The following is a 13724-nucleotide window of genomic DNA, read 5'->3' on the forward strand; positions in this document are numbered from 1 at the left end:
GGTTTGCTGCCACAATCTGTTGTTTCCATGGGGTGACTTCCAGATTTATGTAGAACTGAGCCATAGAAATGGTGTATTAGTTGCCAGTCCACCAGTTGAGCCATTTCAGGAGCCAGTATTCCAGGCTGAGGAACTTGTTGAAGTGTATTGTGGGAGCAGAGGACCAAATGGTTGCCTATAGAGAGGTATGGGATAGACACATCGGACAACATATTTCTTTACCAGGTCGGCATCATGAATTCCCGTTAGTTCCTGGCGGATCGCCCACACAGCGGAGTACATTTTGGTTTTTGTGTTCAGGAGGTGAGCCTGGAATGTCAGCCCCTCATCCCATACTAATCCGAGATACTTGTGTGTTTTAACTTTCTGAATGGGTGATCCATTGATGGTAAGATTATTGTCATTGCGTGATTTTTTCCAGGTGAAGGACATTTGAGCTGTCTTTGCTTGATTAATCTGTAGTCCGATGGAGGCCAAATATTGTTGGAGGTTATGTATGGTTTTACTTGCCTGCAAGGTAGTGCTAAGAACCTGAGTTTGATCAGAAGATGTGATATAAAGTTTCAGGTCATCAGCGTATGATTGGAAGTCAGTTTGGGATGCCAGGAAGGGCTCCAGCGCTGCGGCAAATAGGGTTGGTGATAGGACTCCCCTTTGTGAGACACCCCTATTAATAATGCAAGTTGTCCGAAATCTGCGATGTGAGATGATATGTATGGCTATCGCAAGAGAAGGGCAAGACCATCCAGCCCCACCTTGCTTCCTGCCCAACTGTGCCAGGAAGGGGGAAAACGCCAGGGACTCACATCTAGTGAGTATGGGCTTGGCACAGCCAGGGTCCTGAGCTGTATATTATCATTTTTCTCTTTCTTGATGATTCTTCTATCTCTCTCTCTCTCTCTGGCTGGTGCAGCATAAGCCTCAGGCTTTCTTGCACCATATGGCTAATAATAATAACGCCAACGCGTTATTATTATGGAGCATCGAAATGAATACGTACATCATGCAAGCATACTACGAGACAGCGAAGCTGCAGACCGATATGACAACTGACAGGACGAGACTACATACCAAGTGGCTGGACCGATTCCCGGATATTCAGGTCACTGAAAAGCGAATAGCGGACCACAGAAGAACCATCGTCACGAACAATGATAGCTCCTGCAATCTTGGAAAAATCAAGCAGGACGTGAACGATCAACTAAAAAGGATAAAGAATACAGAACCAGAGGAGGAAGAACATACCACCACCAAACCAGAGGAGGAAGAGCAAGAAGAAATATAACCTACAACAGCTGAAGTGGAAAGATACGAGGTCGTGATATCCACAATAGAGGACGAGTGGAAGAAGACCCTAATAGCATTCGAAGGAATGAACCACACAAAGACTCATGTAATACCGAAGCACAGGCCGCAGAAGAACCCAAAATAGAAGGAACCGCCAACTTGGGAAAGAAGACCAACGGAAAATAGAAGAATTAAAAGTAAAGATAAGCCAATTGACCCAGTACCAACGAGGCATAGGTGTAAGAAATTAATTGAAAAAGTGAAGACCATCCTCGAAAGAGACAGCGACCACAGCAAACAAGAGACAAAAAATCAGAGAATAAGAGATTACTTGGACACATTGAAGCAGAACTTCTTTGCACTCAACAAGAGGCTACGCCGATACAAAGAGAGATCCCAGAGGAAAATAAACAACCGAATCTTCGATGAGGACCAAAGAGGCTTCTACAGGAGTCCCGGAGAAGACGGGAAAGAAGGGAACGGACCACCCGAGCCGAAGACGATTGAGAAGTTCTGGGGAAAGATATGGAGCAGGAAAGTAAGACGTAACAGCCGAGACCCCTGGATGGAATTAGACAGCAAGAAAAGCAAGGACGTATAAGAAATGACAGGGTGGGAGATTCGGGAAAAAGAAATAAAACAGACGATCAAAAACTCACAACTAATGAACTCCAGGAATAGATAACGTCCACAACTACTGGTACAAGAAGCTCACTTGCACACATACACAAGCAACTGGCAGAGCAGTTCACACGAATGATAAGGCACCCAGAGAGAATCTCGAAGTATCTCGCTCAAGGAATCACATATCTAAAACCTAAGAACGAAGATACAAGAAACCCGGCGAATTATAGGTCAATCACCTGCCTCCCAACAATGTACAAGATCCTGATCAGCTGCATAACCAGGAAGCTATCAGACCACTTGCAGAGCCGGAACATAATGGCCGAACAAAAAAAAAAAAAAAATGAAATTATTATTTTAGGGTTGCCCGTAATTAAATACATTAAACCGTATTTGTGTCTGTAAATTGCGTATGTTCTATGGTCGATTTGCCTGTTTTGCTGGACGAAAAAACCCCAGTTACTGGAGAGAAACCCTTGCTATCTACGCCTGAGATCGACTAACTCAGCCACGGAGTGAAAAAAGCCCATTAAAGTTCCTCGCGTCATCGACGAGATTCGAACCCAGGCCTTTTCCACCCGGCGTGGGGAGGACGGTGACGATATCACGCGCAGACATAATGACCAAACAACAGAAAGGATGAAACGGCTGAGCAAAGGATGCAAGGAGCAATTAACCATAGATGCCACGTTCATGGAATAAGCCAACAAGAAGCGCCACAACAATGTACACAGCCTACATCGATTATCGCAAGGCCTTCGACTCCGTGCCTCACAGTTGATCCTGCTCAGGTGGCTAACAATCTAAACGAGTATTTTGCATCTACATTCACGCATGAGGAGTTATTCAGGAAGGAGAATGATGTAGGTAAAGTAAACATTGGCAGTGAGCTGGATGATTTTGTAATAACTGAGAGGAAAGTGGAGGAGAGATTGTTGAGGATAAACTTAAAAAAGGCACCTGGGGTGGATGGGATCTATCCAGTTATATTAAAGGAGGCAGCAAAGGAAGTATGCAAACCCCTAGCCATAATTATGAGAGCTTCTTTGGACTCAGGGGAGGTACCCATAGACTGGAGATGTGCAAATGTAACCCCAATTCACAAAGGAGGATCAAAGGCTGACACAAGTAATTATAGACCTGTTAGTTTAACTTCTGTTCCAGGTAAATTAATGGAGGCACTGGTTAAAGAAGCACTGCAGGATCATCTAGACAAGAATTCAGTTATAGCTCAGACGCAGCATGGTTTTGTTAATGGCAGGTCTTGCCTGACCAATTTGATTGGATACTATGATGTAGTCACAAAAGAACTGGATGCAGGGAATAACTTTGATATTATATATTTGGATCTTAGAAAGGCTTTTGATACTGTTGCACATGGAAGACTGCTGCACAAATTGGAGCAGTGTGGCATTGGAGGCAAATTGCTGCTATGGATAAGGGGATGGTTGAGTGGCAGAAGGCAGAGAGTGGTAATCAATGGACACTGCTCAACGTGGACTAATGTTATTAGTGGAGTTCCTCAAGGTTCAGTGTTGGGTCCGTTGTTGTTTTCGGTGTTTATGAATGATATTGATGATGGGATATCAAGTTTAATGTCCAAGTTTGCTGATGATACAAAGGTTGGCAGGGTCGTTAAGGACACTACTGACGCTATGCTGCTGCAACAGGATCTGGAAAGGTTGAACAGATGGGCTGAGAGGTGGCAAATGAATTTTAACATTGACAAATGTAAAGTACTACATATGGGAAACAGTAACCCCAGAGCAACGTATCAACTCTGCGGTACTACACTGACAGTGGTGGAGAATGAAAAGGACCTGGGGGTAATTGTGCAGGCAGATATGAAGTTCTCTGAGCAGTGCAGACGAGCTGCAAGAGTAGCTCATGGTGTCTTGTCAATGATATACAGGAATTTTTCTAGCAGGGATAAGGAGGTGATTATTCCCTTGTATAAGGCAATGGTTAGGCCACATCTTGAGTACTGTATACAGGTCTGGAGGCCTCATTTCAAGAAGGATGTAGAGCTGCTGGAACGGGTACAGAGAAGGGCAACAAGATTAGTAAATGGAACAAAGGGTTGCTCTTACGAAGAAAGGCTTAAGTTTTGCAAATTACAGAGTCTGGAGACTAGGCACCGGCGAGGTGATCTGATAGAGGTGTATAAGGCTTTGAATGGTTTGAGCATGCTCAATGCCAATGGGATTCTTCATCTTTCTCAGAATAATCACCTCAGAGGGCATAAACTCAAATTGAGGAAGGACGGATGTCGGATAGATGTGCGGAAATTTGCCTTTGGCCAGCGGTTGGTTGGTTGGTGGAACCGACTTCCATCACTTGTTGTTGAAGTTGATAGCCTAAACAAATTTAAAGCTCAACTGGACAGGTATTTCGAACGAACGGAGGGGTGAAATGGGAGAGGGTTTTTTTTTTTTTTTTTTTTGGCTGATGCTGAATAAGCTTGCTTTCTTGCATCATATGCCTCTACTAATGCTAAATGCTAATGCTAATGCTAATAGAGGCGCTGAACATCTACAAAGCCAATCCGATAGTGACAACTTCCTCGGAGAAACGATGGTGAAATGGAGTACAACCGTTAAGGTCGAAAATATTGCAACCAGGCGAACCCCATCAGGAAGGAATCCTTAAGGAAGATGTTCTGAGCCCATTGTGGTTCTGTCTAGCACTTAACCCGCTATTCACTATGCTAAACAGTAGCAAGCACGGATATAACCTCAAAGAAGGAAGGAAGAACCTGTACACCCTCACCCACCTGATGTACATGGAAGACATCAAGCTCTACGCCGGAGGTTCTGCAGTTACTGAAAGTAGTTGCAGGGGTTCTTCTCTAACCAAGAAGCACCTCCAGCAACTACTCCAGATCACCGAAGAATTCAGCAATAATAATCGGCTGGAATTTGGTCTAGACAAATGCAAGACCCGCAGATTGCAACAGGGAAAATTAGTCAATTGAAACCAGCTGCAGACTGGTAAAGATATCAAAGCCAGGGCAGAAGCCTACAAATAATTGGGGATGATGCAGGCTCAGCAGCTACAGCACAAGGAAGGTAAGGCCTGCCTGACCGAAAAATACCATCAGAGACTCAGAAGCCTGTTGAAAGCAAAGCTGAAAGGAGGGAACACAGTTAAAGCCATAAACACCTATGAAGTCCCAGTGTTAAAATACTCCTTCGGGATCATAGATTGGACTAACACCGAGCTGGAGGATATTATGAGAAAGACAAGGACAATGATGACCAAGAGCTGGCAACACCACCCGAAATCTGCCGTGGAGAGACTGACAAATGCCTGGAAAGGAGGAGGAAAGGGGCCTGATAGACTTCATTGAGCAACAGATGGCAGCGATAGTTAATCTGAAGGATTATTTCCAGAAGCACACAACAGTATTCCAGCAGGCCATAAGCACTCCATTGCAGACACTACAATGATCTCCATCAAGATCACATAAATAAAATTGTGTCGAATGCATGGCTTACGAGCGGGATGCTCTTACCAGATACTGAAGGATCCAAGACCAGGCAATCAACTCCAGGAACTATAGAAAATATATAGGCAAGGAGGCCGGAGTGATTGGTGACACATGCTGACGATGCAACCTGGTCTCAGAAACGATCCAACACATCACAGCGGGAGCAAGGTCATCACCCAGACTGAGTACTCTCATAGACACGACCAGATAGCCAGGATAATACTTCAGAAGCTAGCGAGGAAATACCAGTTGATCAAAGAAAGTGTACTGTACTACAAGTACGAACCCCAGGCAGTACTAGAGACCCCAACCCACAAGCTGTATTGGGACCGCGCCATAATAACGGATAGGACAATCCCGCACAACAGACCGTATATAACGCTTGTGGACAAGAAGGAAAAGGCTACGTGATTAACCCAATCACGTAGCGGTACCCAACACTGTCAACCTGCAAAAAACCCAAGAACATGAACCTAAGACAGGAGATCAAAGAGATGTGGCATATGCAACAAGTAACGACCATTCGGATCATTGTGTCAACCACAGGTATGGTGGCAAAGACCCTACATAACAGCCTAGCAATAATAAGCCTCCCAGCAAACACCTACAAGGAACTCCAGAAAGTCGCAATCCTGAACACCTGTAGGATAGTCAGAGAGTTTCTCAACCAACAGTAACACCAGACATAACAACACGTGCACTTGGTAGCAATACCCGTCATGAGATGGAACCCCCAATCAGGGAGAAATAATATAAGAGCAATAATAATAATAGTAATTAACACGTTTCGGTATAATCCGCTTGAATTCTCGTTATAAAAGTAATTTTATAACTGTATTGTTTGCCGTATAGTGCAAGAAAGCTTGAGGCTTATGCTGCATCAGCCAAAAAATTTTCAGAGTTACACCCTGAGAGAGAGAGAGAGAGAGAGAGAGAGAGAGAGAGAGAGAGAGAGAGAGAGAGAGAGAGAGAGAGAGAGAGAGAGAAATGATGGTATCCAGTTCTGGACCCTGGGTGTGCCAGCCCATACTCATCAGATCACTGTATATCCAGAAGTATACTTCCGGTTCACCGAAAAATTCAGGAAAGACATCAGGATGGAATTTGGTCTAGACAAATGTAAGGCCCACGCACTGCACCAGGGAAAATTAGTCGGCCGAAACTACCAGCTGCAAAAGCACCTAGAGATGACGCAGGCTCAGCAGTTAGAGCACAAGAAAATCAAGAAGTGCCTGACCGAAAAGTATCATCAGAGACTCAGAAGCCTGCTGAAAGCAAAATTGAATGGAGGGAACACAGTTAAAGCCATAAACACCTATGCAGCTCCAGTACTAACATACTCCTTTGGGGTCATAGACTGCACTAACACAATGCTAGAGGATATCATGCGAAATACAAGGACAATGATGGCCAATTGCCGCCAACAGCACCCGAAGTCAACAGCGGAGAGACTAACAATAGCACGGAAAGTGGGAGGAAGGGTCTTGATAGAGCTACAGGAAACAGTGATAGTTAACGTGAAGGATTACTTCGAGAACAACACAGCACAACCTCACTAGACCATAAGGAAAATAGATAAGTGGTATACCCCATTCAACCTAAGTGAGGAGCGCCCTTCCGCCCAGACTCCACAAGAAACGAAGCTAGAAAGATGGGCAAAGGAGGCGCTCCGTGGCAGACACTACAATGACCTCCATCAAGATCAGATCGATAAAATTGCTTCTAATGCATGGCTCACAACGGGACGATTTTCCCTGATACTGAAGGATTCATGCTGGCCATCCAAGACCAGGTAATCAACACCATAAACTGTAGAAAATACATCGCAAAGGAGCGCGGAATGTCAGATGACATATGTCGACTATGCCATATGGCCTTAAAAACGATCCAACACATTACAGTGGGATGCAAAGTGATCATCCAGACTGAGTATGCTCGTTGACATGATTACATACTCAGGATAATACATCAGAAGCTAGCGAGGAAATACCAGTTGACCAAAGAAAGTGTACCATACTACACGTACGAACCCCATGCAGTACTAGGGATCTTAACCCACAAGTTGTACTGGGACAATCCGTAATAACGGATAAGACCATCCCACACAATGGACCGGACATAACCCTTGTGGACAAAATGAAAAAAGCTACCTACCTGATTGACATAGAGGTGTCCAACAGTAGCAATGTGCAGAAAACCCGTGAGGAAAAAATTACGAAGTACACGAACCTGAGGTCAAGGAGATGCTGCATATGCAAGAAGTTACGACTATCATGATCCCGATCATAGCACTGGTTTTGTGCCAAAGACCCTACATAGCAGCTTAGTGGCAATAGGTCTCCTAGAGAGCATGTACAAAGGGTACTAGGAAAGTTTTGAAATATGACGCAACAATGAATCACAGGAAACTGCTTGTTGCTGCATGTTGAGACATGTTCATACGTGCATAGTAGGCGCCGCGCCAAGTCGATGGGCTCAGTTATTCATTAGTAGTGAGAGTGTAAAGTGCTTGCGATGGCATCGTGGTCACGAAATGAGATAAGGACAGTTTTGCGGTATAATTTCGTGCGTGGTTTAACCATAGACCAGTGCTTAGAAGAAATGACTCTTGCACTAGATGGTGATTGTCCACATCGTACAACGATATTCAGGTGGTATAGAGAATTCCAAAGGGGAAATTTCACTCTGGGGGATTCTGAGAGGCCGGGAAGGCCACGAACGTCAGTTACGGAGGAAAACGTTACTGCTGTGAGGAAAACGCTTGACGAAAACAGGCGAGTGACCTACCAACAGATAGAGGATACTTTGGGCCTAAATGCACCAGCAATTCGTTCGATTCTGCAAGATCATTTGCACGTGAAGAAACTTTGTTCTCTCTGGGTGCCGCATCAACTGACTGAAGAGCAGATGACACGACGTGTGACTTGGTGCCGGGAGATGTTAAAAAAGTTTGATAAGGGACAATCTCGGTATGTGAACAACATCGTGACAGGTGACGAGACTTGGCTGTACTATTACGATCTGCCGACCAAGGCTCAAAACAAAGTTTGGGTCTTTGATGATGACGACACACCCGTAATTGTCAGAAAATCCCGATCTGTAAAGAAGAAAATGATAGCTGTATTTTTCAAATCGAGTGGAATTGTGGAACGTGTCGTTTTGGACACGCAGAAGACAGTCACAGCTAAGTGGTATACTGAACAATGCCTGCCTAAAGTCATTGGATCTATGAAGAACCTGCGGCCAAAGTCAAGAATGGACACCTGGTACCTCCATCACGATAATGCTCCAGCTCACCGCGCCAAAGCTTGCACCGAATATTTGACCACGACAGGACTGAAACTTCTCGAGCACCCTCCCTACAGTCCAGACCTTGCTCCCTGCGACTTTGCACTGTTCCCGCATGTGAAAATGAAGCTAAAAGGGAGACGGTTTTCCAGTGATGAGGACCTTCTACGGGCTTGGGACAACGAGTGTGCTTTACTCCCTAGTGAAACTTGGCAGAACTGGTTTAAAGATTGGTTTCGGAGGATGGAGAAGTGTATTGAATGTAGAGGAAATTACTTTGAAAAAATTAAATAAACAAAGCTGTATTGCAAAACTTTCCTAGTACCCTTTGTATAAAGGAACTCTAGAAAGTTGCAATCCTGAACATCTGTAGGATAGTCTGAGAGGTCCTGTCTATCCTACAGATGTTCCTCGTACTCAACATTTACTTGGTAGTTCTCTGTTCCGTTTTCTTCAGTTATTTAATAATCACAATATTAATTTTACACTTAAACTGGCTATTTATAAGAAATTTCTCTTTACTCTATTTTGATAATACACATTTTGTCGCCTTTGTGGGTAGGACAGTTGATACAGTTGGTGGAAAACACCTGAGTTCAAGTCCCATCGATGGCGGGAGGAATTTTTATGGGCCTTTCTCAAAACGTGGCTGAGTTAGTCGGTCTCGGCAAAAGTATAAAGATTTTTTCTCCCATAAACCCAGGTTTCTCATTTAGAAAATAGAACATCGTCTTCAGAGCATGCACAGTTTATAGACAATATACTCGGCACAATATGGCCATAGTCACTGATGCTGCTAAAATCCAACAACAAGTTTTTTATGTATTTCAATACTAGTGATTGCCTTGTATTGATTCTCTGTAATTCTCAGCTTACTTGCCATTGTCAAGAGCCTGCATCCCCTGTGGGTGAGAAGTTTGTAAATAAATCAGTAATTACAGACCTGCTAGTTTAACTTGTGTTCCAGGGATAATAATGGAGTCAATGGTTAAAGAAGCAATGCAAAGTAATGCAAGACCACCAAGACAACAATGCAATTATACTGCAGTCACAGCATGAATGTCTTAAGGTACAATCTTTTCTAACATGATTGGATACTATGATGCAGTAGCAAAGAAACTGAATGCAAAAAATAATTTTGATATAACGTACTGTACTTGGATTTCAAGAAAGCTTTTGATACAGTTGATGCATATACATTTGTAAAAGACTGCTGTACAAGTTAGAGCAGTGTAGCATTAAGGGCAAGTTACTGCTCTGGATAAAGTGAAGGCTGAGAGAAGACAGAGAGCAGTTATCAATGGACATTGCTCTTCATGGACTAATATTATTAGTGGAAGCCCCAGGATTTAGTGCTTGGCCCATTGTTGTGTTCTATATTTATAAATGATATTGATGAAGGCATATCAGGCTTAATGTCTAAGTTTGCAGATGATACAAAAGTTGGCAGGGTGGTTAATTACAGCAATCAGAATAAGCTGCTGCAACAAGATCTGGAACAATTAGGTAGATGGGCTGAGAAATGGCAGTTGAAGTTTAACATCAACAAATGTAGGGTTGTTGTTGTAGTAGAGTTTTAGGAGCATCAGCGACTAAGGCCATATTACTCCATTCCTATTTCGTTTGCTGGTTGAAAAACCTGAGTTTCCGGGAGAAAAACCACATTGCGAAAAAGGTCCATAAAAATTCCTCACATCATCAATGGGACTTGAACTTAGCTATTTTCCACCCAGTGGGGAGTACAGCGATTCTACCAACTGTGCTACTCACAAGGGCAAATGTAAGGTACTGTAGCAGTAATCCCAGATTAAAGTACAATGTGAAACTACACTCAGGTAGTGTAAAATGAAAAAGATCAGGGAGAAATTGTGCAGTCAGATACGAAGTTATCTGAGCAGTGCAGTCAGGCTGTCAGGATAGTTCAATGGGTTTTGTCAATGATATAGAGGAACTTTGCTAGCAAGGATAAGGTTATTATCCCTTTGTACAAGGCCATGGTTAGGCCACATCTAAAGTATTGTATAGAGGTTCAGAGGACACATTTTAGAAAGGATTTAGATCTGCTGAAGGGCAAAGAAACTGGTGAAGGAAACAAAAGGTTGGTCTTACCAAGAAAGGCTTCATTTCTGTAAATTGCAACATCTGGAAACTAAGCACCTGTGAGGTGATCTGACTGAAATGTTTAAGGCCCTGAATGGATTTTGTAAGCTCACTGCTGATGGCATTCTTCCTCAGACTACACACAAAATGCATATAAATTGAAATTAAGGAAGGATGGTTGCAAGATAGATGTGTGGAAGTTTATTTTCAGCCAGCAGATGGTTGATTGTTGGAACAAACTTCCATCTGTTGTTGTTGTGGAAGTGGGTAATTTGAATAAATTCAAGGGATAACTAGACAAATTATTGGAATAGATTGGCAGGTCATGTGGGAATGTTTTGGTTTTTTTTGCTGGTACTTTATAAGCTTGCTTTGCATCATTGCCAGTACTTATACTAATACTAAAAGAACTTGATAACTATATTAAACTAACTTAATAGTGGTACTAAGAATGAAGTCATAACATATTGGGTAATCAATAAAATATTCCATATATTTTATGCTTGGATTTCAGCTTTGCAAGTTGCATATATATCAGTAGTTTTCATTTTTTTGAAATTGAACTTATCTATTTCACGATAATAGAGCTGTACCTATTTCATTCAAATTGTAAACACAGCTTGCACAAATAACTCTACAGAAAGCTGCTGCAGGGTAACTCTACATACTAAATTTAACCTTGCTGATTTGCTAATATGCATTCATCAGCAGGTGTTTGAAGGAAAGTATGTCTACATGCAGAAATAACATATTTCTAATGTGTTAGTTATGGACATTAGTTATGACTAGTGATGGGCATAAGCGAATATCAGTGAATGAAATAATCAAATGAATCATTCGAATGGTATGAATATGATCGAAATAATAGACCTCTCAATTATGCCATCAATAATTGTGACTTAAAAGCTAAATAACTTTTTTCACTTTAATTTGTGTGAATAACTCACACATGTGGAAATTTGTTGCTAGTGTTTTGAAATAGCCCATATATGGTGATAGTGACTGTTCTCAGCATGAAACACAAAGAAAATTAAACAATTTGGTAAGAGATTTTGGTCTTTTGAAACAAGACTGTATATTATAAACTACTGACTGCATATTATAAACTGACTGCATATTATAAAGTTATTATAAAGTATAAAGTATATTATAATACATATTATAAAGTATATTATAATACTGACTGCATATTATAAACTACTCCCTACAAGAACATAGTCTTATTGCCTATATAGCGCATTAACACTTGCAGTGTGTATTGTACAAATGTATTCAAGGGCTAATTTGCATATTGTGCAGCTGAAAAACCCATAACTCACAGGAAAAATTTCTTATTTCCCCTTTCTGAGTTCGTCTACCTACAGCCCTGATTGAAGGTCTTGAAGAATTCTTCCAGTCTCTGACAGGAAGTCAGCATTGAGATCTTTCCAACTTTGAACTTAGAATGGTTGTGGGGGAAAGACATGCAAGTGCCAGTCTCAGTAACAGCCAACATGGTTAAGTGCTCCTGTTCTGTGGTGTCATGGGTCTACTTTGACTAGCTCAACAATAGTTGAATCAGCCAAAAGTCACATGTGGTTGACAGCCATAAGTATTGTCTTGTCTTGTAATACAGCAGTGATGCAGCAGTGACCCAGTACAATATTTCTTAGTTGGTATGTAAAGCCTGGTAGCCACCAAGATTAGTTCCTTGAATGCTTCCCATTTTGAGTTTGCTATTGGTAACATCATCAGTTGGTCCCACTGTATAGAATTTAAATACTGTCTCAGACCATCATAGTCGCCTTTACGAAAACAAAAACACTTCCCTTTACCTCTGATGGTAGTTACCTCCTTGAGTAAATCCCACTTCAACACACTGTGATCACTGCCACCTAGTGGTTCATTTATCTGCAGGTTCTTAATGCATGAAGAATCACTACTGATAAACAGATCAAGAGTATTGCTCCCTCTTGTTGCCTCACGAACATGCTGATGTAGAAAACAATCATCCAATAAATCCACAAAAGCCTTGCTAGTGTGCGAGTGACCAACCCACAAATTCCAGTCAATATCTGGGAAATTAAAATCCCCCATTATAAGACTCTCTGATTTACTGGCCCACTCTATTTCCCTGTACAATATATTATTATACTCATCAGAGTCATTAGGCCTATAGCACACTCCTACTCTCAATTTTGATTTCCCTATGCTTATGTCACATCAAACTGACTCGACACTGCCCTGTCCATCGATGTCAACTGGCTTCACTTCCTTTGACTTTATGTGTTTCTTAATTAATAGCATAACCCCTCCTCCCCTCCTGTCCTGTCTATCCTTTCTATATACATTGTATTCCCCAAATTCCAGTTCCGCATTACTTATATCTGTGTGACACCACGTCTCTGATATCCCAACAATATCTGCCTTTGATGTTTTGAGCAATACCTCAAATTCATCAAATTTATTTACCAAACTCCTAGCATTGGTGTACACGCAGGTATACATGCACCTGTTTCTATTCTTAGCTACCCTAACACAACCCATGTGTTTACTTGTAACGCAATGACTACCAGCAGTCTCTGAAATATCCTGCATCTTGTTTTTCAGACTTCTGCTCATTTGAATAGAAGCAGTGCAAGAATCACTTCCACCTCTGCCAGTGGCTACTGTTAATCTATTAGTCCTTGTATCCCCCCCCAACTAGCAGTTTTCCGACCCACCTAACACTGCCTCGACAGCATCAGCAAAAATTCTTGCACCCTTTCTATTTAAGTGTATCCCATCCCTGTAGAAGCAATCTCTCCTGTTAACAAGTACAGTCCAGGCTGAAAAAAATTCTACCCCTTGAGCCTTGCACAATCCCTCCAGGGCCGAATTGATCGACAAGGCTCTCATCATATACTCCCTCCTATCGTGTCTGGGCAGAATTGCAGACACTTTCAAGTTCAACCCT

Source organism: Mastigoproctus giganteus, chromosome 14 (genome assembly GCF_048544385.1).
Source record: "Mastigoproctus giganteus isolate SK-2022 chromosome 14, ASM4854438v1, whole genome shotgun sequence".
NCBI classification, from domain to species: Eukaryota; Metazoa; Arthropoda; class Arachnida; order Uropygi; family Thelyphonidae; genus Mastigoproctus; species Mastigoproctus giganteus.